This window comes from Bombus huntii, unplaced genomic scaffold (genome assembly GCF_024542735.1).
Source record: "Bombus huntii isolate Logan2020A unplaced genomic scaffold, iyBomHunt1.1 ctg00000080.1, whole genome shotgun sequence".
Taxonomy (NCBI): domain Eukaryota; kingdom Metazoa; phylum Arthropoda; class Insecta; order Hymenoptera; family Apidae; genus Bombus; species Bombus huntii.
This window is the reverse complement of record NW_026099336.1, coordinates 120485-147369: the sequence shown is the minus strand read 5'-3', so window position 1 is coordinate 147369 and position 26885 is coordinate 120485. Positions and strand designations below refer to the sequence as shown.

At 23.0% G+C, this 26885-nt stretch overlaps 3 pseudogenes; all 3 read right to left on the bottom strand.

Annotated features, from left to right (window-relative positions):
• Positions 1-265: 265 nt before the first annotated feature.
• On the bottom strand, positions 266-944 carry LOC126876518 (cytochrome c oxidase subunit 2-like; annotated as a pseudogene).
• Positions 945-11932: 10988 nt separating this feature from the next.
• LOC126876514 (cytochrome c oxidase subunit 2-like) lies at positions 11933-12611 on the bottom strand (annotated as a pseudogene).
• Positions 12612-23598: 10987 nt separating this feature from the next.
• On the bottom strand, positions 23599-24277 carry LOC126876513 (cytochrome c oxidase subunit 2-like; annotated as a pseudogene).
• Positions 24278-26885: the final 2608 nt, after the last annotated feature.

The following is a 26885-nucleotide window of genomic DNA, read 5'->3' as shown; positions in this document are numbered from 1 at the left end:
ATTATTTATATTATAAATATTTTTTATGATAATATATAATAAAAATGAATTTCTTAAAATTATAATAGTAAATAAACATATTAAACATATTATAAAGATAACTAATCAATTAATAGGTATTATTTGTGGTATTCATTAGAAGTAAATTTTAATTACTATAATTGATTTAAAAGATCAATTCTTTATTTCAGACATCTAATGATAGAAAAATAATAATAAAATATTAATTTTAGAATGATAATCTAAAGTTATTTAAATTAACTAATTTTTCAAATTTTATTTTTAATTCAATTTATAAATAATTCATAAGAAGTTCTTTCTAATATAATAGGTATAAATCTATGATTTATTCCACAAATTTCAGAGCATTGTCCAAAATAAATTCCTGGACGGATACAAAATAAACTGAATTGATTAATTCGACCAGGAATAGCATCTACTTTAATTCCTAATGATGGAATAGTTCATGAATGAATAACATCTAATGAAGAAATAATTATTCGTATAGAAATTTTAAATGGAATAATTAATCGATTATCAGTTTCTAATAATCGAAATTGATTTATTAGTTCATAATTTAATATATATGAATCAAATTCATAATTATTAAATTCTGGATATTCATAAGATCAATATCATTGATGGCCAATAGCTTTAATAGAAAAATGAGGATTTACAATTTCATCGATATAATATAAAATTTTTAAAGATGGAAAACAAATAATTATTAAAATAATTATAGGAGATAAAGTTCAAATAATTTCAATTGTATGATTTTTTAAAAGAGTTAGATTTAAATAATTATTATATATAAAATCTATAATAAAAAATGTTGTTAAAGAAATAATAATAATTATTATTATTATAGTTAAATTATGAAAGGAAATTAAATTATCAGAATAAAAAGAATTTGAATCTTGAAATGTAAATATATTTCATGTAGAAATTTTTAATAATTAAAATTTATTTGAATTTGAAATTCATTATATAATTTTATTAAATTAATTTATTAATAAAAGATAAAAATCTTTATAATTGAATTTTAAATTCAAAGCACTAATCTGCCATATTAATAATTATATATATATATATATATATTATTTATTAATAAATTTTTAAATTTTAATTATTAAAAATATTTTTAATTTTATTATTTATAATTAAAGGAATTTCAATTAGTGAATGATCTAAGGGAGGATAATTGTTTAATCATTCTAAAGAAGATTGATGAAATTTAAATATAACTAATCGTTTTGAAATTAATCTTTCAAAAATAATAAAAATGAAAAATAATATTCTATTTATCGAAATTATTGCTCCAATTGATGAAATTAAATTTCAACAATAATAAGAATCAGGATAATCTGAATATCGTCGTGGTATAGATATTAAGCCTAAAAAATGTTGAGGGAAAAAAGTTATATTTACACCAATAAATATTATAATAAATTGAATTTTTAATCATTTTTGATTTAATATTAGACCTGTAATTATTGGGTATCAATGAATAAATCTAGTAATAATAACAAAAACTGCTCCTATTGATAGTACATAATGAAAATGTTCTATTACATAATAAGTATCATGTAAAATAATATCAATTGATGAATTAGATAATATTACTCCTGTTAATCCTCCAATTGTAAATATTAAAATAAAACCAATAGATCAAATGATTGTAATATTAAAATTTATTTTTGAACCATGATAAGTTGCTAATCATCTAAATACTTTAATTCCTGTAGGAACAGCAATAATTATTGTTGCTGATGTAAAATAAGCTCGAGTATCAACATCTAATCCAACGGTAAATATATGATGAGCTCATACAATAAATCCTAGGAATCCAATTCCTAATATAGCATAAATTATTCGTATTCCAGGATGACTAAGTTCTATTCGAATTAATAATCTTATTGAAGATCCAATTATTCCTGATCATATTGCAAAAATAAAATATATTATTCCAATGTTTTTATGATTAGTTGATATTAATCATTTTTTTTATTAAGATTTATAAATATAAAATTTATATAATTAATTTTGAAGATTAATAGTTTATTTAACATGAAATCTTAAATATTAATTTAATATAAATTAATTAATTAAATGTTTAATTATAATTATAATAATTTTAATTTAATTAAATTAAATAAAATTTTAAAAATTAATTTAAAAATTTTTAAATAATAAAGTATTATGTCTGAAAAAGAAATAAACTGTAAATTTATTTAGAAAAATTAAAAATTTTTTAATACTATTTTAAAATTTATTTTATAATATTTAATATAGTTTAAGAAAAATATTAAATTGCAAATTTAAAGATTAAATTAATAATATTTGTATTAAATTAAATAAAATAAATATAAAAGAAAAAATAAAATTGTAATTAGAATGTAGATTTTTATATGAAAAATTTCAAAATGTATAATTATTTTACTAAATTTAAATTTTAATAAAATATATTTTAGTAAAATGAAATAATTTCATATTATAATTATTCTTGTTAATAATAACAAAATTATTAAATTGTTTCTTAAATTTAAATTTAAATTATAAATAAATTCTCATTTGAATATAAATGAAAAAAATAATGGTAAAGAGGAATATATAAATAATAAAATATGAATATATTGAAAAATTTCTAAAATTTAAATTATTTACATTATAAAAATTAAAAAAATATATTAAAGTTGAAAATATACATAAATAAATTAGAATTAATAATATGAATAAGTTTTTATTAGTATGAAGAATAAAATAAAAAAATAATGAATTAAAAATTGATGAACATCCAAATAATTTTTTTATAGAGAAGTTGTATATTTGTATATAAAGCAATGAATGTATTATTAATAAATAAAGTAAGAATTAGATATGGTGTAATGAAAGTTATTGAAGAAAAAAAATAAATTGGAATAAATTTTATAAATGTTGAAATAATTAAAATTTGATTTCATGAAGATATATTATAAATATAAATTATTCAAAAACAAAACGGAAATAAACCAATTTTTAAAAATATAGATAAATTTATTAGAAAATTAATTATATAATTTTTAAAAATAAAAATTTGTGTATAATTTAAAGAAATAATAATAATAATTAATAATCTTGGAATTGATGATATTATAAAATATATGATTCTAACAATTTTATTATTTGATTTAATATTAATTATTCTAATTAAAATAATTGTTGAAAATTCTATTGATAATCATTTAATGTAAATTCTTGATGAATTTAATATAATAAAAAATAAAATAATTACTGATAAATAAGAGAATATATATATTTTATTATAAAAAATAATTTTTTTTTTGAAAAAATTAAATATTGTATATAAAAATAAAATTTATATAGAAAAATTTCTATTAGTTTTTAACTTATTATATAAATAGTAATAGTATAATTTAATTATATACATAAATATTTTATCAAAATATATCTTTTATCAGACATATTACTTATATTTTTATATTTTATATAAAACTTTTTGAATTTATCGATAGGGTATGAACCTATAAGCTTAATTTAGCTTATTATATAGTTTATAAATTTAATTTTTAAAATATAATTAAATTTATTAAATTGTAATTTAATAATAATTTTAGAATTATATAGTTAATTTATAGGAATAAAAATTATTCAATTATTTATAAAAAGTTAGATATATTTTAAAAATTACTATTAAATGCAATTTAATTATTATATTTTTTTATTAGCTAATACCCAAATTGTTAATAATTAATTGATATATATATATATATATAAATAAGTAACAGCGGTCAGTTTGTGAAAAGTGCTCGTTAACAAATCTTAAATTACAACGAAACGAAATTGTTCAACACCTTAAAATTGAAAATTACCGAACTAAGTAGGAAAAAGGCCACAATGTTTGTAGAACCTCGATAAGTGTTCGCCGAGACAGTTTCGACATCTGGACTACGTCGGACAGTTTACGACGGATATCCGTCACATAAAAGGGGTAGAAAATAACGTAGCCGATACTCTATCTCGCATCGAAGCGATCGGAAAACCAATAGATCACCATACGCTAGCTGCAGCGCAAGAAAAGGATAGCGAGCTACGCAAAATTATCAATGCTGGCTCGAGCGCGTTGCAGCTGAGAAAAGTACGATTTCCCGATCACAACGTCGAGTTATACTGCGATATTAAAACCGAGACCGTGCGACCGTACGTACCGGAACCGTTACGCCGCACCGTATTCCAAGCGCTACATGGACTTTCCCACCCGGGGATGCGAGCTACGCGAAAATTGGTAGCGACGCGCTTCGTCTGGCCGTCGGTAAATAAAGATTGCCGAACGTGGACACGACAATGCATACCGTGTCAGCGCAACAAAGTCACCAGACACGTATCCTCGCCCGTCGGAACGTTCGGAACGCTAGCGGTTGCTCGGCGTCAAACATTTGCGTACAACGGCCTACCATCCAGCGTCTAACGGGATGGTAGAACGCCTACACAGACAATTAAAGGCGGCGATCAAATGCCACGACACGAGCAACTGGGTCGGAATTCTCCCGATCGTCTTATTAGGTATAAGAACCGCGATAAAGGAGGACCTAAACGCAACGGCGGCCGAAATGATTTACGGCACCGGCATACGTCTGCCGGCGGAATTCTTTTTGCCAACTAGTCAACGGGCCAACTTGGAATACGCGAACCGGCTGAGAGAACGCATGGAGAGGGTCAGACCACACCCGATTACTCGCCACGGCGAAAAGAAAATTTTCGTCTTCAAGGAATTAGAGACGTCGCCATACGTATTCGTGCGCCACGACGCGATTGGAGGACCATTACTACAGCCACCGTACGATGCACCGTATAAAGTCATACAGAGAGGTGATAAGACATATACGGTAAAAATAAATAATCGCGACGTAACGGTTTCCATAGATCGCTTGAAGCCTGCGTTTGTCATTCCCGAAGACCTCGAACAAAGGTCCGCCGAGACTCGCAACGTGCTAATTCCGGTAGACCAAACGAATGTCCGCGACGAAAGCAGGGCGAACGCCAATAACCAAACGACAAACGGAGAAAATACCCGGAATAGATACGTTACGCGGTCTGGGCGAAGAGTCCGATTTCCCGATCGGTTTCAGGCAGGTTTCGGATAAGTGTTAAGAACCGGCCAACGCGCACGCTACTTCGTAATATCCATATATTCTTTTATTTACGTAGCGTTATCACTGGTAAGGGGGTACTGTGGCGACAAGGACTATGGAACTTTCCAACGGCTCCGCGATACAAAGCGCTACGCTACGCCGTCGAAACGCGACACGACGCACTCAATCTGTCATCGATATCTTCACGCTCCTTCAGCCGAATTTCTCTTCAGCCGAAGGGCATACAGGCGCCAGCCACGAGGGCACTTATAACGAACGCACGTCAGTGGGGATGATGATATCGATGGGCAATGGAAAAAGAATCAGTTCGGTCGAAAAAATAAGCACATTCGACCACGAGCCGTGAGACGCGAAAGACGAAAAGAAACGGGTACGCTTTTATCGAGAAATCAACCGAACGACGCTATTGTTTATCGACGTTAAGAATCAGCCGATGTTATTTGCATTATTGGTTAAATATCACCTAGTGTACTTCAGTACCTATTACACCATTCCACCTCATATTCAAGAGATAAAAACAAAACACCATTAAAAGCTGTAACAGTTATACTTTCAGACCAGAAGAATAAGATGAGAGTATAAGTAAATGAAAAGATATGGAACATTTAAGGACACTAGATATAGCATTGCAAAGAAAGGACAAGATCATACATGATCTATCACAAACGCTATCATACTTTGAGAAAAATATATTTTTTATCTTTCTTAAAATCCTTTTTAAGAAGGAAAAATGATTTGAAACAAGAACAAAAGAAACTTTCAATCATTTTTCTTGCCTTAAATCGCAGTGTAAAAATAAAGATGAAAAAAATGTTATAGCGGATTGTAAAGACAATACAATGAACGAGCATACCTTGTTGTCGCGAATTGAAACGTTGCTCGTCACCGTGCGTGTCTGATTTGACGTGTAAGACATTTCCTTGCGGAAGTTGACCCTCTAGTTGTTGGCGCGAGGTTCGCCGCTAACGGTTGCTGCGATGCTGATGATGATGTGATCATGTGTATCACTGTATGATTTACTGCTGTATCTCTGTTCACTTGATCGTCCAATGCTCGTGATCCGGCTCGAAGGACCAAATGTTACGACCGTTCGCGTAGAGACGCGATCGCGAGGGAAACGTGTGAGCGGGAGACGTAAATTTTTGCTACGATTATGATAATCGACGCCGCGAATTAGTCGTTCCCCTGTTTCGTTTAGAATAACAGAGATAGTTCAAATGATTTTAACTTTGAATTAACACAGTTAATATAAACGTGTATATTTAACGATATTTAAAGTTATAATGAATACGTCACAAATGATTTAACGATGATACAATTAGTTTGTTACAGTAATTTGACCCGATTTTATGATATTTCTCGATGTATTCGTTAGACTAAGCGACTTTGATTTTATTCGTCTGAACCTTTCGATGCATCCCGTTTGAATTCTCATTTGCCACTGACTGCCCTTCCATTTGGTCCTTTGTCTTCTCTGGAAGACGACCCCCACTACGCTCGGATCACGCCACCGTTCGCGCCTATGATCACGTATACCAGCTTCTTTCTTTATGCGGATAAAATAACGCACCGAAGGCGAATAGATGTTTCTGGAACTCGCTGCTTGACGACAACTATGCGTTTATCGCTACTTTGTGTATATCTCGACGGTCATGTAAGACGATCTGTTTGCGACGGTTAGGAACACGGCCTACAGTAAGCCTTGGGGCGTAATAAACGGAGAGAATAAAATTTTAATTAAAATTAAATTTTTTATAAATAAAATATATATAATAATATTGTTAATAAGTTTTAAATTAGAATAAAAAATTGATAAAAATAGGATAAAAGATATATAAATATTAATATAAATTTTATTAAAAAATTTTAGTTTTTATTAAAAAATTAGTAAATAAAAATATTTTATTTACAATAAAAAGATTAATTATTAATTAAAATTTTAATAAAAAATATATATATATGTGTGTGCGTGTGTGTGTGTGTGTACGATTACCATAGAACCGGACAAGTAACCGTGGTAATTAGATACTCGAGAAACTAATGACAATGATCCTAGGTTCAATAACGAACCCGCGGACAACGGGACGGTAGCCGTACGCACTCGCAAAGATCTAAGTCGGATTCTGTGTTAATAGTCGCTGGCGTTAATCTCTTTTTTTGTCGATGAGACCGCAAGAGAGAATGACTTTCCGACCCGGTGATACCCCAGAGGAAAACTATGACGGGGTGTGTCTAAGGACACGAGATCATCGGATTCGTCGGGGACATCCTACGTTCGGAAAGTAAGAGAAATTGAAGTTGCTGCTAATTGGCCAATCTCCATATCGGTAGTTAGAAAAGGATGCTAGCTGCCCTTGAGGGAGGGTTGCTAGTGGGAGACGTCGTTCGTGGAAAAATAGGTCTCTCCTGTCTTCCCGTAACTGGGACAAAGACTGTGTATCTGTTGAAGGATTTTAGGTAACTAGATATTAGTGTTTATGACGGTCCTCGGGCTAGCCGATCACGTACTGTGGAGACGCGTCGACATTTGGTAAACATCCTGCCCGGAGAATAGGATCTGCGTGTGGCGAGCTACGGGACAGAAACCGTTGGAATGTTTACTGCCACGTGCCGCTACAAATCTTTCTTTTAAGGAGAGCTATAGGAATACTCAATGCCTTTGTTAGATGGAGAGTTCGTCCCGTTGACCGCGGGCACGTTCGGCGACTAATTGTCGCCTTGAGCCCAAGCTCATTGTCACAAGTCTCAAACAAATACAATTGGTTAGAATGACGGCAAATCGTTTAGTTACAACTGTAGATTTTAATTACAACGTTTTTATGGATTTTCCCGAGGTTTCAGAGGGAAGGCACCGGTGTCCTCTTATCTCCGACATATAGATTATTTATATATATATATATGAGTGTATATGTGTGTATAAAATATTTTAAAGAATTAATTATTAATTAAAATTAATATATATATATATATATATTAATTTTTGAAAATTATTGTATTAAGAAATTTAATTTTTTTAAGTTGGTTAATATTAAATTTATTTTAGAATTTATTATTTTGAATTTTGTTTTAATAATTTTAGTTATTTTATTAAATAATAATATTTATTTTTTTAATTTTTTAATTGGGTTGGAATATTTAATTTCAATTATTTTATTTTATATAATTTTAATTGATTTTAATAGATGAATTTATTTAATTTATTCTGTATGTGAAGGAGTTATAGGTCTATCATTATTAGTTAGAATAAATTATGAATTTGGTCATCAAAAAATTAATATTATAAATTTAATTTAAAAATGAATGAGGTTACAATTGTAATTGTTATTATTATCTTATTTAAGTTTATAAATTTTTATATTTTAAGAAATTTAATATTTTTATTGAGATTAAATATTTCAATAAATATAAATTGATTAAAATGAGTTAATTTAGTTGGAGGTTTAGGAAATAATTATTATTCTAATTATTTAATTTTATTTAATATTAATATTTATAATTAAAATTAATATTTATAATAATAAATAATTATATAATAAATTTAATATATTTAAGAGAAGATTATATTATAATTAGAGTTATATTAATTAATTTATAAATAATATTAATTTTAAGAAAATTTATTCTTAATTTATTTTTTTATCATTTAAATATTAATTTAATTTATATTTATAAATATTTTGTATTTAAAATAATTTTATTAGGATTAATATTTTCAATATTAATATTAAATATTAATTTTTTTAAAAAAAGTAAGATATTTATTAAAAGATTTTTTATAATAGAATTTTTTTATAAGTTTATAATAAATCAATTAATAAATAAAATAATTTATTATGAATTTTATTTTGAGAAAGGTTTATTAGAAAAATTTATAGGAAAAATTATAAGATATATTTGTGATATATTAGAAATAAATTTTATATTTAAAATTTCTTTATTATTATTATTATATTTATATTTATTAATATTAATGATATTAATTTAATTTAAATTATATTCATATATTAAATAAAAAGAAAAAAAATTTGTTTGTTTGTAGTATATAAGTAGCTTATATTAGAGCATTAGATTGAAAATATTAGGGAAATTTTTTTAAATTTTTAAATAATATTTATTATATATATATATATATATATGAATTTAAATTTTAAATATTATTATTAATAATAAATTCTAAGAAATAATGATATTTTAAATCAATTATTAAAGTTAGAAGCATTATTGAATTATTTCTATTTACAATTAATTTTTTATTTATTAATAATTTTATATTGAAAGTATAATGTTTTATTTAAACTATATAAATTAAATTAAATTTTAAATTTTGTATAATTTTTAAAATAATTTTTTTTATATAATATTTATATATATATATATTAATAAATTGGAATATTAAATTCAATTATTTTATTAACAATAAAATGCCTCTAATTTGGCTTCAATTTAAAATTTATTTTATTTAATATATAAATTTAAATTTATATAAGAAGTAAAATTTACTTTTAATTTCGACTTAAAGATTGATTTATTTTTTAAATCCTTATATATATATATATATATATATATTAAAATATTTAATTAGAATAATCTAAAATATTCAATTTAAATAATTACATGATCATTCTATTAATAAAGAAAAAATTAATATTAAAAATAAAAAAATTATTAAAATAAATAAATATAAAAAATTTAATGTTTTGATATATGAAATTAAAGGAATTAGTAAAATAATTTCTACATCAAAAATTAAAAATGTTAATGAAATTAAATAAAATGGTAATGAAAATGGAATATTTATTTTTGTGATTGGATTAAATCCACATTCATAAGGTAAGTTTTTTTCTATGTTAAATTTTTTATATATTGATAAAAATTTATTTAATAAAAAAATAATTATTAAAATTATAAAAATTAATAAATAATAAATTATATTAATTAAATATATTAATTTAATATTAAATTTTTTAATTGGAAATTAAATGTAATTTAATTATACTATATATTTAAAATTTAATTTAATTTATAATGATATAATAAAATATGTAAATGAATAATCAAATTACATCAACAAAATGTCAATATCAAATAGCAAATTCAAAATTAATATGATGAATTGTTGAAAAATGATTTTTTATTATTCGAATTAAAGAATATAATAAAAATAATGTTCCAATTAAGACATGAATACCATGAGAACCAGTGGATAAAAAAAAAAAAAAAAAAATAGATCCAAAAATTCTATCATTAATACAGAAGAATGAATTATAATATTCAAAAATTTGTATAAAATTAAAATAAAATCCTAAAAAAATTGTTGATATTAATATTGATATTCTTGATTTAAATTTGTTATTTAATATATTATAATGTCTTAATGTTACTGAAAATCCTGATATAATTAAAATAATTGAGTTTAATAAAGGGATTTCAAATGGATTAAAAAATTTAATTATTTTAGGTGGTCATATTAAATTAATTTCAATTGAAGGAGAAATTGAATTATGGAAGAATGTTCAAAAAGATGAAATAAAAAAAAAATAGTTCAGAAATAATAAATATAATTATTCTAAATTTTATTATTGATAAAATATAAAAAGAATGTATTCCTTGAAATGTTCTTTCTCGAATAATATCTCGGAATCATATTATTGTTGATAAAATTAAAATTAATAAATTTAAGATTATAATTAATAAATTATTTAAAGAAATTCATAAAATTGTTCTTAATAATATATTTATAGTATTAAAAGAGACAATAATTGGTCATGGTCTAATAGTAACAATATGAAAAGGAAAGTTTTTTTTCATTAATTTGATTCAGAAAAATATAATGTTAATAAAATTGAGAATACATAAGCTTGAATTAAAGCTATTGAAATTTCTAGAATTAATAATATATTTTGAATTATTAAAGTTAATGGTGATAAAATAATGAAGTTTATTATAAAATTTCTTAGTAAAATAAGAATAAGATGTCCTGAAATTAAATTTGCTGAAAGACGAATTGATAATGTTCAAGGGCGAATAAAAAGTCTAATAAGTTCAATAATTACTATAAAATTTATTAAAAATTTTGGAGAATTTAATGGTACTAAATGTCTTAAAGTTTTTATAGGAAAATTAATAATTGAGTAAATTAAAAATCTTAATCATAAAGATAATGCTATTGATAGATTAAATATTAAATGTCTTGTTGATGTAAAGATATAAGGAATTAATCTAAATAAATTTAATATTATAATATGAATTATAATTCTTAAGAATCAAAAAATATTTATTGAATATTTATTAGTTATCATTATTTTAAATTCATTAAATAAATATTCAATAAATAATTTAAAAATTATTAAAATTCGTGAAGGAATTAATCAATATGAATTTGGAAATAAAATAATTGGTAAAATTATAAAAATTCAATTTAATTGAATATAATTATTAATTGAAGGATCAAACATTTCAAATAAATTGTTTATCATAATCATTTTCATTTTTTAATTAAATTATTTTTATTATTATTATTATTTATATTATAAATATTTTTTATGATAATATATAATAAAAATGAATTTCTTAAAATTATAATAGTAAATAAACATATTAAACATATTATAAAGATAACTAATCAATTAATAGGTATTATTTGTGGTATTCATTAGAAGTAAATTTTAATTACTATAATTGATTTAAAAGATCAATTCTTTATTTCAGACATCTAATGATAGAAAAATAATAATAAAATATTAATTTTAGAATGATAATCTAAAGTTATTTAAATTAACTAATTTTTCAAATTTTATTTTTAATTCAATTTATAAATAATTCATAAGAAGTTCTTTCTAATATAATAGGTATAAATCTATGATTTATTCCACAAATTTCAGAGCATTGTCCAAAATAAATTCCTGGACGGATACAAAATAAACTGAATTGATTAATTCGACCAGGAATAGCATCTACTTTAATTCCTAATGATGGAATAGTTCATGAATGAATAACATCTAATGAAGAAATAATTATTCGTATAGAAATTTTAAATGGAATAATTAATCGATTATCAGTTTCTAATAATCGAAATTGATTTATTAGTTCATAATTTAATATATATGAATCAAATTCATAATTATTAAATTCTGGATATTCATAAGATCAATATCATTGATGGCCAATAGCTTTAATAGAAAAATGAGGATTTACAATTTCATCGATATAATATAAAATTTTTAAAGATGGAAAACAAATAATTATTAAAATAATTATAGGAGATAAAGTTCAAATAATTTCAATTGTATGATTTTTTAAAAGAGTTAGATTTAAATAATTATTATATATAAAATCTATAATAAAAAATGTTGTTAAAGAAATAATAATAATTATTATTATTATAGTTAAATTATGAAAGGAAATTAAATTATCAGAATAAAAAGAATTTGAATCTTGAAATGTAAATATATTTCATGTAGAAATTTTTAATAATTAAAATTTATTTGAATTTGAAATTCATTATATAATTTTATTAAATTAATTTATTAATAAAAGATAAAAATCTTTATAATTGAATTTTAAATTCAAAGCACTAATCTGCCATATTAATAATTATATATATATATATATATATATTATTTATTAATAAATTTTTAAATTTTAATTATTAAAAATATTTTTAATTTTATTATTTATAATTAAAGGAATTTCAATTAGTGAATGATCTAAGGGAGGATAATTGTTTAATCATTCTAAAGAAGATTGATGAAATTTAAATATAACTAATCGTTTTGAAATTAATCTTTCAAAAATAATAAAAATGAAAAATAATATTCTATTTATCGAAATTATTGCTCCAATTGATGAAATTAAATTTCAACAATAATAAGAATCAGGATAATCTGAATATCGTCGTGGTATAGATATTAAGCCTAAAAAATGTTGAGGGAAAAAAGTTATATTTACACCAATAAATATTATAATAAATTGAATTTTTAATCATTTTTGATTTAATATTAGACCTGTAATTATTGGGTATCAATGAATAAATCTAGTAATAATAACAAAAACTGCTCCTATTGATAGTACATAATGAAAATGTTCTATTACATAATAAGTATCATGTAAAATAATATCAATTGATGAATTAGATAATATTACTCCTGTTAATCCTCCAATTGTAAATATTAAAATAAAACCAATAGATCAAATGATTGTAATATTAAAATTTATTTTTGAACCATGATAAGTTGCTAATCATCTAAATACTTTAATTCCTGTAGGAACAGCAATAATTATTGTTGCTGATGTAAAATAAGCTCGAGTATCAACATCTAATCCAACGGTAAATATATGATGAGCTCATACAATAAATCCTAGGAATCCAATTCCTAATATAGCATAAATTATTCGTATTCCAGGATGACTAAGTTCTATTCGAATTAATAATCTTATTGAAGATCCAATTATTCCTGATCATATTGCAAAAATAAAATATATTATTCCAATGTTTTTATGATTAGTTGATATTAATCATTTTTTTTATTAAGATTTATAAATATAAAATTTATATAATTAATTTTGAAGATTAATAGTTTATTTAACATGAAATCTTAAATATTAATTTAATATAAATTAATTAATTAAATGTTTAATTATAATTATAATAATTTTAATTTAATTAAATTAAATAAAATTTTAAAAATTAATTTAAAAATTTTTAAATAATAAAGTATTATGTCTGAAAAAGAAATAAACTGTAAATTTATTTAGAAAAATTAAAAATTTTTTAATACTATTTTAAAATTTATTTTATAATATTTAATATAGTTTAAGAAAAATATTAAATTGCAAATTTAAAGATTAAATTAATAATATTTGTATTAAATTAAATAAAATAAATATAAAAGAAAAAATAAAATTGTAATTAGAATGTAGATTTTTATATGAAAAATTTCAAAATGTATAATTATTTTACTAAATTTAAATTTTAATAAAATATATTTTAGTAAAATGAAATAATTTCATATTATAATTATTCTTGTTAATAATAACAAAATTATTAAATTGTTTCTTAAATTTAAATTTAAATTATAAATAAATTCTCATTTGAATATAAATGAAAAAAATAATGGTAAAGAGGAATATATAAATAATAAAATATGAATATATTGAAAAATTTCTAAAATTTAAATTATTTACATTATAAAAATTAAAAAAATATATTAAAGTTGAAAATATACATAAATAAATTAGAATTAATAATATGAATAAGTTTTTATTAGTATGAAGAATAAAATAAAAAAATAATGAATTAAAAATTGATGAACATCCAAATAATTTTTTTATAGAGAAGTTGTATATTTGTATATAAAGCAATGAATGTATTATTAATAAATAAAGTAAGAATTAGATATGGTGTAATGAAAGTTATTGAAGAAAAAAAATAAATTGGAATAAATTTTATAAATGTTGAAATAATTAAAATTTGATTTCATGAAGATATATTATAAATATAAATTATTCAAAAACAAAACGGAAATAAACCAATTTTTAAAAATATAGATAAATTTATTAGAAAATTAATTATATAATTTTTAAAAATAAAAATTTGTGTATAATTTAAAGAAATAATAATAATAATTAATAATCTTGGAATTGATGATATTATAAAATATATGATTCTAACAATTTTATTATTTGATTTAATATTAATTATTCTAAATTAAAATAATTGTTGAAAATTCTATTGATAATCATTTAATGTAAATTCTTGATGAATTTAATATAATAAAAAATAAAATAATTACTGATAAATAAGAGAATATATATATTTTATTATAAAAAATAATTTTTTTTTGAAAAAATTAAATATTGTATATAAAAATAAAATTTATATAGAAAAATTTCTATTAGTTTTTAACTTATTATATAAATAGTAATAGTATAATTTAATTATATACATAAATATTTTATCAAAATATATCTTTTATCAGACATATTACTTATATTTTTATATTTTATATAAAACTTTTTGAATTTATCGATAGGGTATGAACCTATAAGCTTAATTTAGCTTATTATATAGTTTATAAATTTAATTTTTAAAATATAATTAAATTTATTAAATTGTAATTTAATAATAATTTTAGAATTATATAGTTAATTTATAGGAATAAAAATTATTCAATTATTTATAAAAAGTTAGATATATTTTAAAAATTACTATTAAATGCAATTTAATTATTATATTTTTTTATTAGCTAATACCCAAATTGTTAATAATTAATTGATATATATATATATATATAAATAAGTAACAGCGGTCAGTTTGTGAAAAGTGCTCGTTAACAAATCTTAAATTACAACGAAACGAAATTGTTCAACACCTTAAAATTGAAAATTACCGAACTAAGTAGGAAAAAGGCCACAATGTTTGTAGAACCTCGATAAGTGTTCGCCGAGACAGTTTCGACATCTGGACTACGTCGGACAGTTTACGACGGATATCCGTCACATAAAAGGGGTAGAAAATAACGTAGCCGATACTCTATCTCGCATCGAAGCGATCGGAAAACCAATAGATCACCATACGCTAGCTGCAGCGCAAGAAAAGGATAGCGAGCTACGCAAAATTATCAATGCTGGCTCGAGCGCGTTGCAGCTGAGAAAAGTACGATTTCCCGATCACAACGTCGAGTTATACTGCGATATTAAAACCGAGACCGTGCGACCGTACGTACCGGAACCGTTACGCCGCACCGTATTCCAAGCGCTACATGGACTTTCCCACCCGGGGATGCGAGCTACGCGAAAATTGGTAGCGACGCGCTTCGTCTGGCCGTCGGTAAATAAAGATTGCCGAACGTGGACACGACAATGCATACCGTGTCAGCGCAACAAAGTCACCAGACACGTATCCTCGCCCGTCGGAACGTTCGGAACGCTAGCGGTTGCTCGGCGTCAAACATTTGCGTACAACGGCCTACCATCCAGCGTCTAACGGGATGGTAGAACGCCTACACAGACAATTAAAGGCGGCGATCAAATGCCACGACACGAGCAACTGGGTCGGAATTCTCCCGATCGTCTTATTAGGTATAAGAACCGCGATAAAGGAGGACCTAAACGCAACGGCGGCCGAAATGATTTACGGCACCGGCATACGTCTGCCGGCGGAATTCTTTTTGCCAACTAGTCAACGGGCCAACTTGGAATACGCGAACCGGCTGAGAGAACGCATGGAGAGGGTCAGACCACACCCGATTACTCGCCACGGCGAAAAGAAAATTTTCGTCTTCAAGGAATTAGAGACGTCGCCATACGTATTCGTGCGCCACGACGCGATTGGAGGACCATTACTACAGCCACCGTACGATGCACCGTATAAAGTCATACAGAGAGGTGATAAGACATATACGGTAAAAATAAATAATCGCGACGTAACGGTTTCCATAGATCGCTTGAAGCCTGCGTTTGTCATTCCCGAAGACCTCGAACAAAGGTCCGCCGAGACTCGCAACGTGCTAATTCCGGTAGACCAAACGAATGTCCGCGACGAAAGCAGGGCGAACGCCAATAACCAAACGACAAACGGAGAAAATACCCGGAATAGATACGTTACGCGGTCTGGGCGAAGAGTCCGATTTCCCGATCGGTTTCAGGCAGGTTTCGGATAAGTGTTAAGAACCGGCCAACGCGCACGCTACTTCGTAATATCCATATATTCTTTTATTTACGTAGCGTTATCACTGGTAAGGGGGTACTGTGGCGACAAGGACTATGGAACTTTCCAACGGCTCCGCGATACAAAGCGCTACGCTACGCCGTCGAAACGCGACACGACGCACTCAATCTGTCATCGATATCTTCACGCTCCTTCAGCCGAATTTCTCTTCAGCCGAAGGGCATACAGGCGCCAGCCACGAGGGCACTTATAACGAACGCACGTCAGTGGGGATGATGATATCGATGGGCAATGGAAAAAGAATCAGTTCGGTCGAAAAAATAAGCACATTCGACCACGAGCCGTGAGACGCGAAAGACGAAAAGAAACGGGTACGCTTTTATCGAGAAATCAACCGAACGACGCTATTGTTTATCGACGTTAAGAATCAGCCGATGTTATTTGCATTATTGGTTAAATATCACCTAGTGTACTTCAGTACCTATTACACCATTCCACCTCATATTCAAGAGATAAAAACAAAACACCATTAAAAGCTGTAACAGTTATACTTTCAGACCAGAAGAATAAGATGAGAGTATAAGTAAATGAAAAGATATGGAACATTTAAGGACACTAGATATAGCATTGCAAAGAAAGGACAAGATCATACATGATCTATCACAAACGCTATCATACTTTGAGAAAAATATATTTTTTATCTTTCTTAAAATCCTTTTTAAGAAGGAAAAATGATTTGAAACAAGAACAAAAGAAACTTTCAATCATTTTTCTTGCCTTAAATCGCAGTGTAAAAATAAAGATGAAAAAAATGTTATAGCGGATTGTAAAGACAATACAATGAACGAGCATACCTTGTTGTCGCGAATTGAAACGTTGCTCGTCACCGTGCGTGTCTGATTTGACGTGTAAGACATTTCCTTGCGGAAGTTGACCCTCTAGTTGTTGGCGCGAGGTTCGCCGCTAACGGTTGCTGCGATGCTGATGATGATGTGATCATGTGTATCACTGTATGATTTACTGCTGTATCTCTGTTCACTTGATCGTCCAATGCTCGTGATCCGGCTCGAAGGACCAAATGTTACGACCGTTCGCGTAGAGACGCGATCGCGAGGGAAACGTGTGAGCGGGAGACGTAAATTTTTGCTACGATTATGATAATCGACGCCGCGAATTAGTCGTTCCCCTGTTTCGTTTAGAATAACAGAGATAGTTCAAATGATTTTAACTTTGAATTAACACAGTTAATATAAACGTGTATATTTAACGATATTTAAAGTTATAATGAATACGTCACAAATGATTTAACGATGATACAATTAGTTTGTTACAGTAATTTGACCCGATTTTATGATATTTCTCGATGTATTCGTTAGACTAAGCGACTTTGATTTTATTCGTCTGAACCTTTCGATGCATCCCGTTTGAATTCTCATTTGCCACTGACTGCCCTTCCATTTGGTCCTTTGTCTTCTCTGGAAGACGACCCCCACTACGCTCGGATCACGCCACCGTTCGCGCCTATGATCACGTATACCAGCTTCTTTCTTTATGCGGATAAAATAACGCACCGAAGGCGAATAGATGTTTCTGGAACTCGCTGCTTGACGACAACTATGCGTTTATCGCTACTTTGTGTATATCTCGACGGTCATGTAAGACGATCTGTTTGCGACGGTTAGGAACACGGCCTACAGTAAGCCTTGGGGCGTAATAAACGGAGAGAATAAAATTTTAATTAAAATTAAATTTTTTATAAATAAAATATATATAATAATATTGTTAATAAGTTTTAAATTAGAATAAAAAATTGATAAAAATAGGATAAAAGATATATAAATATTAATATAAATTTTATTAAAAAATTTTAGTTTTTATTAAAAAATTAGTAAATAAAAATATTTTATTTACAATAAAAAGATTAATTATTAATTAAAATTTTAATAAAAAATATATATATATGTGTGTGCGTGTGTGTGTGTGTGTACGATTACCATAGAACCGGACAAGTAACCGTGGTAATTAGATACTCGAGAAACTAATGACAATGATCCTAGGTTCAATAACGAACCCGCGGACAACGGGACGGTAGCCGTACGCACTCGCAAAGATCTAAGTCGGATTCTGTGTTAATAGTCGCTGGCGTTAATCTCTTTTTTTGTCGATGAGACCGCAAGAGAGAATGACTTTCCGACCCGGTGATACCCCAGAGGAAAACTATGACGGGGTGTGTCTAAGGACACGAGATCATCGGATTCGTCGGGGACATCCTACGTTCGGAAAGTAAGAGAAATTGAAGTTGCTGCTAATTGGCCAATCTCCATATCGGTAGTTAGAAAAGGATGCTAGCTGCCCTTGAGGGAGGGTTGCTAGTGGGAGACGTCGTTCGTGGAAAAATAGGTCTCTCCTGTCTTCCCGTAACTGGGACAAAGACTGTGTATCTGTTGAAGGATTTTAGGTAACTAGATATTAGTGTTTATGACGGTCCTCGGGCTAGCCGATCACGTACTGTGGAGACGCGTCGACATTTGGTAAACATCCTGCCCGGAGAATAGGATCTGCGTGTGGCGAGCTACGGGACAGAAACCGTTGGAATGTTTACTGCCACGTGCCGCTACAAATCTTTCTTTTAAGGAGAGCTATAGGAATACTCAATGCCTTTGTTAGATGGAGAGTTCGTCCCGTTGACCGCGGGCACGTTCGGCGACTAATTGTCGCCTTGAGCCCAAGCTCATTGTCACAAGTCTCAAACAAATACAATTGGTTAGAATGACGGCAAATCGTTTAGTTACAACTGTAGATTTTAATTACAACGTTTTTATGGATTTTCCCGAGGTTTCAGAGGGAAGGCACCGGTGTCCTCTTATCTCCGACATATAGATTATTTATATATATATATGAGTGTATATGTGTGTATAAAATATTTTAAAGAATTAATTATTAATTAAAATTAATATATATATATATATATATTAATTTTTGAAAATTATTGTATTAAGAAATTTAATTTTTTTAAGTTGGTTAATATTAAATTTATTTTAGAATTTATTATTTTGAATTTTGTTTTAATAATTTTAGTTATTTTATTAAATAATAATATTTATTTTTTTAATTTTTTAATTGGGTTGGAATATTGAATTTCAATTATTTTATTTTATATAATTTTAATTGATTTTAATAGATGAATTTATTTAATTTATTCTGTATGTGAAGGAGTTATAGGTCTATCATTATTAGTTAGAATAAATTATGAATTTGGTCATCAAAAAATTAATATTATAAATTTAATTTAAAAATGAATGAGGTTACAATTGTAATTGTTATTATTATCTTATTTAAGTTTATAAATTTTTATATTTTAAGAAATTTAATATTTTTATTGAGATTAAATATTTCAATAAATATAAATTGATTAAAATGAGTTAATTTAGTTGGAGGTTTAGGAAATAATTATTATTCTAATTATTTAATTTTATTTAATATTAATATTTATAATTAAAATTAATATTTATAATAATAAATAATTATATAATAAATTTAATATATTTAAGAGAAGATTATATTATAATTAGAGTTATATTAATTAATTTATAAATAATATTAATTTTAAGAAAATTTATTCTTAATTTATTTTTTTATCATTTAAATATTAATTTAATTTATATTTATAAATATTTTGTATTTAAAATAATTTTATTAGGATTAATATTTTCAATATTAATATTAAATATTAATTTTTTTAAAAAAAGTAAGATATTTATTAAAAGATTTTTTATAATAGAATTTTTTTATAAGTTTATAATAAATCAATTAATAAATAAAATAATTTATTATGAATTTTATTTTGAGAAAGGTTTATTAGAAAAATTTATAGGAAAAATTATAAGATATATTTGTGATATATTAGAAATAAATTTTATATTTAAAATTTCTTTATTATTATTATTATATTTATATTTATTAATATTAATGATATTAATTTAATTTAAATTATATTCATATATTAAATAAAAAGAAAAAAAATTTGTTTGTTTGTAGTATATAAGTAGCTTATATTAGAGCATTAGATTGAAAATATTAGGGAAATTTTTTTAAATTTTTAAATAATATTTATTATATATATATATATATATATGAATTTAAATTTTAAATATTATTATTAATAATAAATTCTAAGAAATAATGATATTTTAAATCAATTATTAAAGTTAGAAGCATTATTGAATTATTTCTATTTACAATTAATTTTTTATTTATTAATAATTTTATATTGAAAGTATAATGTTTTATTTAAACTATATAAATTAAATTAAATTTTAAATTTTGTATAATTTTTAAAATAATTTTTTTTATATAATATTTATATATATATATATTAATAAATTGGAATATTAAATTCAATTATTTTATTAACAATAAAATGCCTCTAATTTGGCTTCAATTTAAAATTTATTTTATTTAATATATAAATTTAAATTTATATAAGAAGTAAAATTTACTTTTAATTTCGACTTAAAGATTGATTTATTTTTTAAATCCTTATATATATATATATATATATATTAAAATATTTAATTAGAATAATCTAAAATATTCAATTTAAATAATTACATGATCATTCTATTAATAAAGAAAAAATTAATATTAAAAATAAAAAAATTATTAAAATAAATAAATATAAAAAATTTAATGTTTTGATATATGAAATTAAAGGAATTAGTAAAATAATTTCTACATCAAAAATTAAAAATGTTAATGAAATTAAATAAAATGGTAATGAAAATGGAATATTTATTTTTGTGATTGGATTAAATCCACATTCATAAGGTAAGTTTTTTTCTATGTTAAATTTTTTATATATTGATAAAAATTTATTTAATAAAAAAATAATTATTAAAATTATAAAAATTAATAAATAATAAATTATATTAATTAAATATATTAATTTAATATTAAATTTTTTAATTGGAAATTAAATGTAATTTAATTATACTATATATTTAAAATTTAATTTAATTTATAATGATATAATAAAATATGTAAATGAATAATCAAATTACATCAACAAAATGTCAATATCAAATAGCAAATTCAAAATTAATATGATGAATTGTTGAAAAATGATTTTTTATTATTCGAATTAAAGAATATAATAAAAATAATGTTCCAATTAAGACATGAATACCATGAGAACCAGTGGATAAAAAAAAAAAAAAAAAAAATAGATCCAAAAATTCTATCATTAATACAGAAGAATGAATTATAATATTCAAAAATTTGTATAAAATTAAAATAAAATCCTAAAAAAATTGTTGATATTAATATTGATATTCTTGATTTAAATTTGTTATTTAATATATTATAATGTCTTAATGTTACTGAAAATCCTGATATAATTAAAATAATTGAGTTTAATAAAGGGATTTCAAATGGATTAAAAAATTTAATTATTTTAGGTGGTCATATTAAATTAATTTCAATTGAAGGAGAAATTGAATTATGGAAGAATGTTCAAAAAGATGAAATAAAAAAAAAATAGTTCAGAAATAATAAATATAATTATTCTAAATTTTATTATTGATAAAATATAAAAAGAATGTATTCCTTGAAATGTTCTTTCTCGAATAATATCTCGGAATCATATTATTGTTGATAAAATTAAAATTAATAAATTTAAGATTATAATTAATAAATTATTTAAAGAAATTCATAAAATTGTTCTTAATAATATATTTATAGTATTAAAAGAGACAATAATTGGTCATGGTCTAATAGTAACAATATGAAAAGGAAAGTTTTTTTTCATTAATTTGATTCAGAAAAATATAATGTTAATAAAATTGAGAATACATAAGCTTGAATTAAAGCTATTGAAATTTCTAGAATTAATAATATATTTTGAATTATTAAAGTTAATGGTGATAAAATAATGAAGTTTATTATAAAATTTCTTAGTAAAATAAGAATAAGATGTCCTGAAATTAAATTTGCTGAAAGACGAATTGATAATGTTCAAGGGCGAATAAAAAGTCTAATAAGTTCAATAATTACTATAAAATTTATTAAAAATTTTGGAGAATTTAATGGTACTAAATGTCTTAAAGTTTTTATAGGAAAATTAATAATTGAGTAAATTAAAAATCTTAATCATAAAGATAATGCTATTGATAGATTAAATATTAAATGTCTTGTTGATGTAAAGATATAAGGAATTAATCTAAATAAATTTAATATTATAATATGAATTATAATTCTTAAGAATCAAAAAATATTTATTGAATATTTATTAGTTATCATTATTTTAAATTCATTAAATAAATATTCAATAAATAATTTAAAAATTATTAAAATTCGTGAAGGAATTAATCAATATGAATTTGGAAATAAAATAATTGGTAAAATTATAAAAATTCAATTTAATTGAATATAATTATTAATTGAAGGATCAAACATTTCAAATAAATTGTTTATCATAATCATTTTCATTTTTTAATTAAATTATTTTTATTATTATTATTATTTATATTATAAATATTTTTTATGATAATATATAATAAAAATGAATTTCTTAAAATTATAATAGTAAATAAACATATTAAACATATTATAAAGATAACTAATCAATTAATAGGTATTATTTGTGGTATTCATTAGAAGTAAATTTTAATTACTATAATTGATTTAAAAGATCAATTCTTTATTTCAGACATCTAATGATAGAAAAATAATAATAAAATATTAATTTTAGAATGATAATCTAAAGTTATTTAAATTAACTAATTTTTCAAATTTTATTTTTAATTCAATTTATAAATAATTCATAAGAAGTTCTTTCTAATATAATAGGTATAAATCTATGATTTATTCCACAAATTTCAGAGCATTGTCCAAAATAAATTCCTGGACGGATACAAAATAAACTGAATTGATTAATTCGACCAGGAATAGCATCTACTTTAATTCCTAATGATGGAATAGTTCATGAATGAATAACATCTAATGAAGAAATAATTATTCGTATAGAAATTTTAAATGGAATAATTAATCGATTATCAGTTTCTAATAATCGAAATTGATTTATTAGTTCATAATTTAATATATATGAATCAAATTCATAATTATTAAATTCTGGATATTCATAAGATCAATATCATTGATGGCCAATAGCTTTAATAGAAAAATGAGGATTTACAATTTCATCGATATAATATAAAATTTTTAAAGATGGAAAACAAATAATTATTAAAATAATTATAGGAGATAAAGTTCAAATAATTTCAATTGTATGATTTTTTAAAAGAGTTAGATTTAAATAATTATTATATATAAAATCTATAATAAAAAATGTTGTTAAAGAAATAATAATAATTATTATTATTATAGTTAAATTATGAAAGGAAATTAAATTATCAGAATAAAAAGAATTTGAATCTTGAAATGTAAATATATTTCATGTAGAAATTTTTAATAATTAAAATTTATTTGAATTTGAAATTCATTATATAATTTTATTAAATTAATTTATTAATAAAAGATAAAAATCTTTATAATTGAATTTTAAATTCAAAGCACTAATCTGCCATATTAATAATTATATATATATATATATATATTATTTATTAATAAATTTTTAAATTTTAATTATTAAAAATATTTTTAATTTTATTATTTATAATTAAAGGAATTTCAATTAGTGAATGATCTAAGGGAGGATAATTGTTTAATCATTCTAAAGAAGATTGATGAAATTTAAATATAACTAATCGTTTTGAAATTAATCTTTCAAAAATAATAAAAATGAAAAATAATATTCTATTTATCGAAATTATTGCTCCAATTGATGAAATTAAATTTCAACAATAATAAGAATCAGGATAATCTGAATATCGTCGTGGTATAGATATTAAGCCTAAAAAATGTTGAGGGAAAAAAGTTATATTTACACCAATAAATATTATAATAAATTGAATTTTTAATCATTTTTGATTTAATATTAGACCTGTAATTATTGGGTATCAATGAATAAATCTAGTAATAATAACAAAAACTGCTCCTATTGATAGTACATAATGAAAATGTCCTATTACATAATAAGTATCATGTAAAATAATATCAATTGATGAATTAGATAATATTACTCCTGTTAATCCTCCAATTGTAAATATTAAAATAAAACCAATAGATCAAATGATTGTAATATTAAAATTTATTTTTGAACCATGATAAGTTGCTAATCATCTAAATACTTTAATTCCTGTAGGAACAGCAATAATTATTGTTGCTGATGTAAAATAAGCTCGAGTATCAACATCTAATCCAACGGTAAATATATGATGAGCTCATACAATAAATCCTAGGAATCCAATTCCTAATATAGCATAAATTATTCGTATTCCAGGATGACTAAGTTCTATTCGAATTAATAATCTTATTGAAGATCCAATTATTCCTGATCATATTGCAAAAATAAAATATATTATTCCAATGTTTTTATGATTAGTTGATATTAATCATTTTTTTTATTAAGATTTATAAATATAAAATTTATATAATTAATTTTGAAGATTAATAGTTTATTTAACATGAAATCTTAAATATTAATTTAATATAAATTAATTAATTAAATGTTTAATTATAATTATAATAATTTTAATTTAATTAAATTAAATAAAATTTTAAAAATTAATTTAAAAATTTTTAAATAATAAAGTATTATGTCTGAAAAAGAAATAAACTGTAAATTTATTTAGAAAAATTAAAAATTTTTTAATACTATTTTAAAATTTATTTTATAATATTTAATATAGTTTAAGAAAAATATTAAATTGCAAATTTAAAGATTAAATTAATAATATTTGTATTAAATTAAATAAAATAAATATAAAAGAAAAAATAAAATTGTAATTAGAATGTAGATTTTTATATGAAAAATTTCAAAATGTATAATTATTTTACTAAATTTAAATTTTAATAAAATATATTTTAGTAAAATGAAATAATTTCATATTATAATTATTCTTGTTAATAATAACAAAATTATTAAATTGTTTCTTAAATTTAAATTTAAATTATAAATAAATTCTCATTTGAATATAAATGAAAAAAATAATGGTAAAGAGGAATATATAAATAATAAAATATGAATATATTGAAAAATTTCTAAAATTTAAATTATTTACATTATAAAAATTAAAAAAATATATTAAAGTTGAAAATATACATAAATAAATTAGAATTAATAATATGAATAAGTTTTTATTAGTATGAAGAATAAAATAAAAAAATAATGAATTAAAAATTGATGAACATCCAAATAATTTTTTTATAGAGAAGTTGTATATTTGTATATAAAGCAATGAATGTATTATTAATAAATAAAGTAAGAATTAGATATGGTGTAATGAAAGTTATTGAAGAAAAAAAATAAATTGGAATAAATTTTATAAATGTTGAAATAATTAAAATTTGATTTCATGAAGATATATTATAAATATAAATTATTCAAAAACAAAACGGAAATAAACCAATTTTTAAAAATATAGATAAATTTATTAGAAAATTAATTATATAATTTTTAAAAATAAAAATTTGTGTATAATTTAAAGAAATAATAATAATAATTAATAATCTTGGAATTGATGATATTATAAAATATATGATTCTAACAATTTTATTATTTGATTTAATATTAATTATTCTAATTAAAATAATTGTTGAAAATTCTATTGATAATCATTTAATGTAAATTCTTGATGAATTTAATATAATAAAAAATAAAATAATTACTGATAAATAAGAGAATATATATATTTTATTATAAAAAATAATTTTTTTTTTGAAAAAATTAAATATTGTATATAAAAATAAAATTTATATAGAAAAATTTCTATTAGTTTTTAACTTATTATATAAATAGTAATAGTATAATTTAATTATATACATAAATATTTTATCAAAATATATCTTTTATCAGACATATTACTTATATTTTTATATTTTATATAAAACTTTTTGAATTTATCGATAGGGTATGAACCTATAAGCTTAATTTAGCTTATTATATAGTT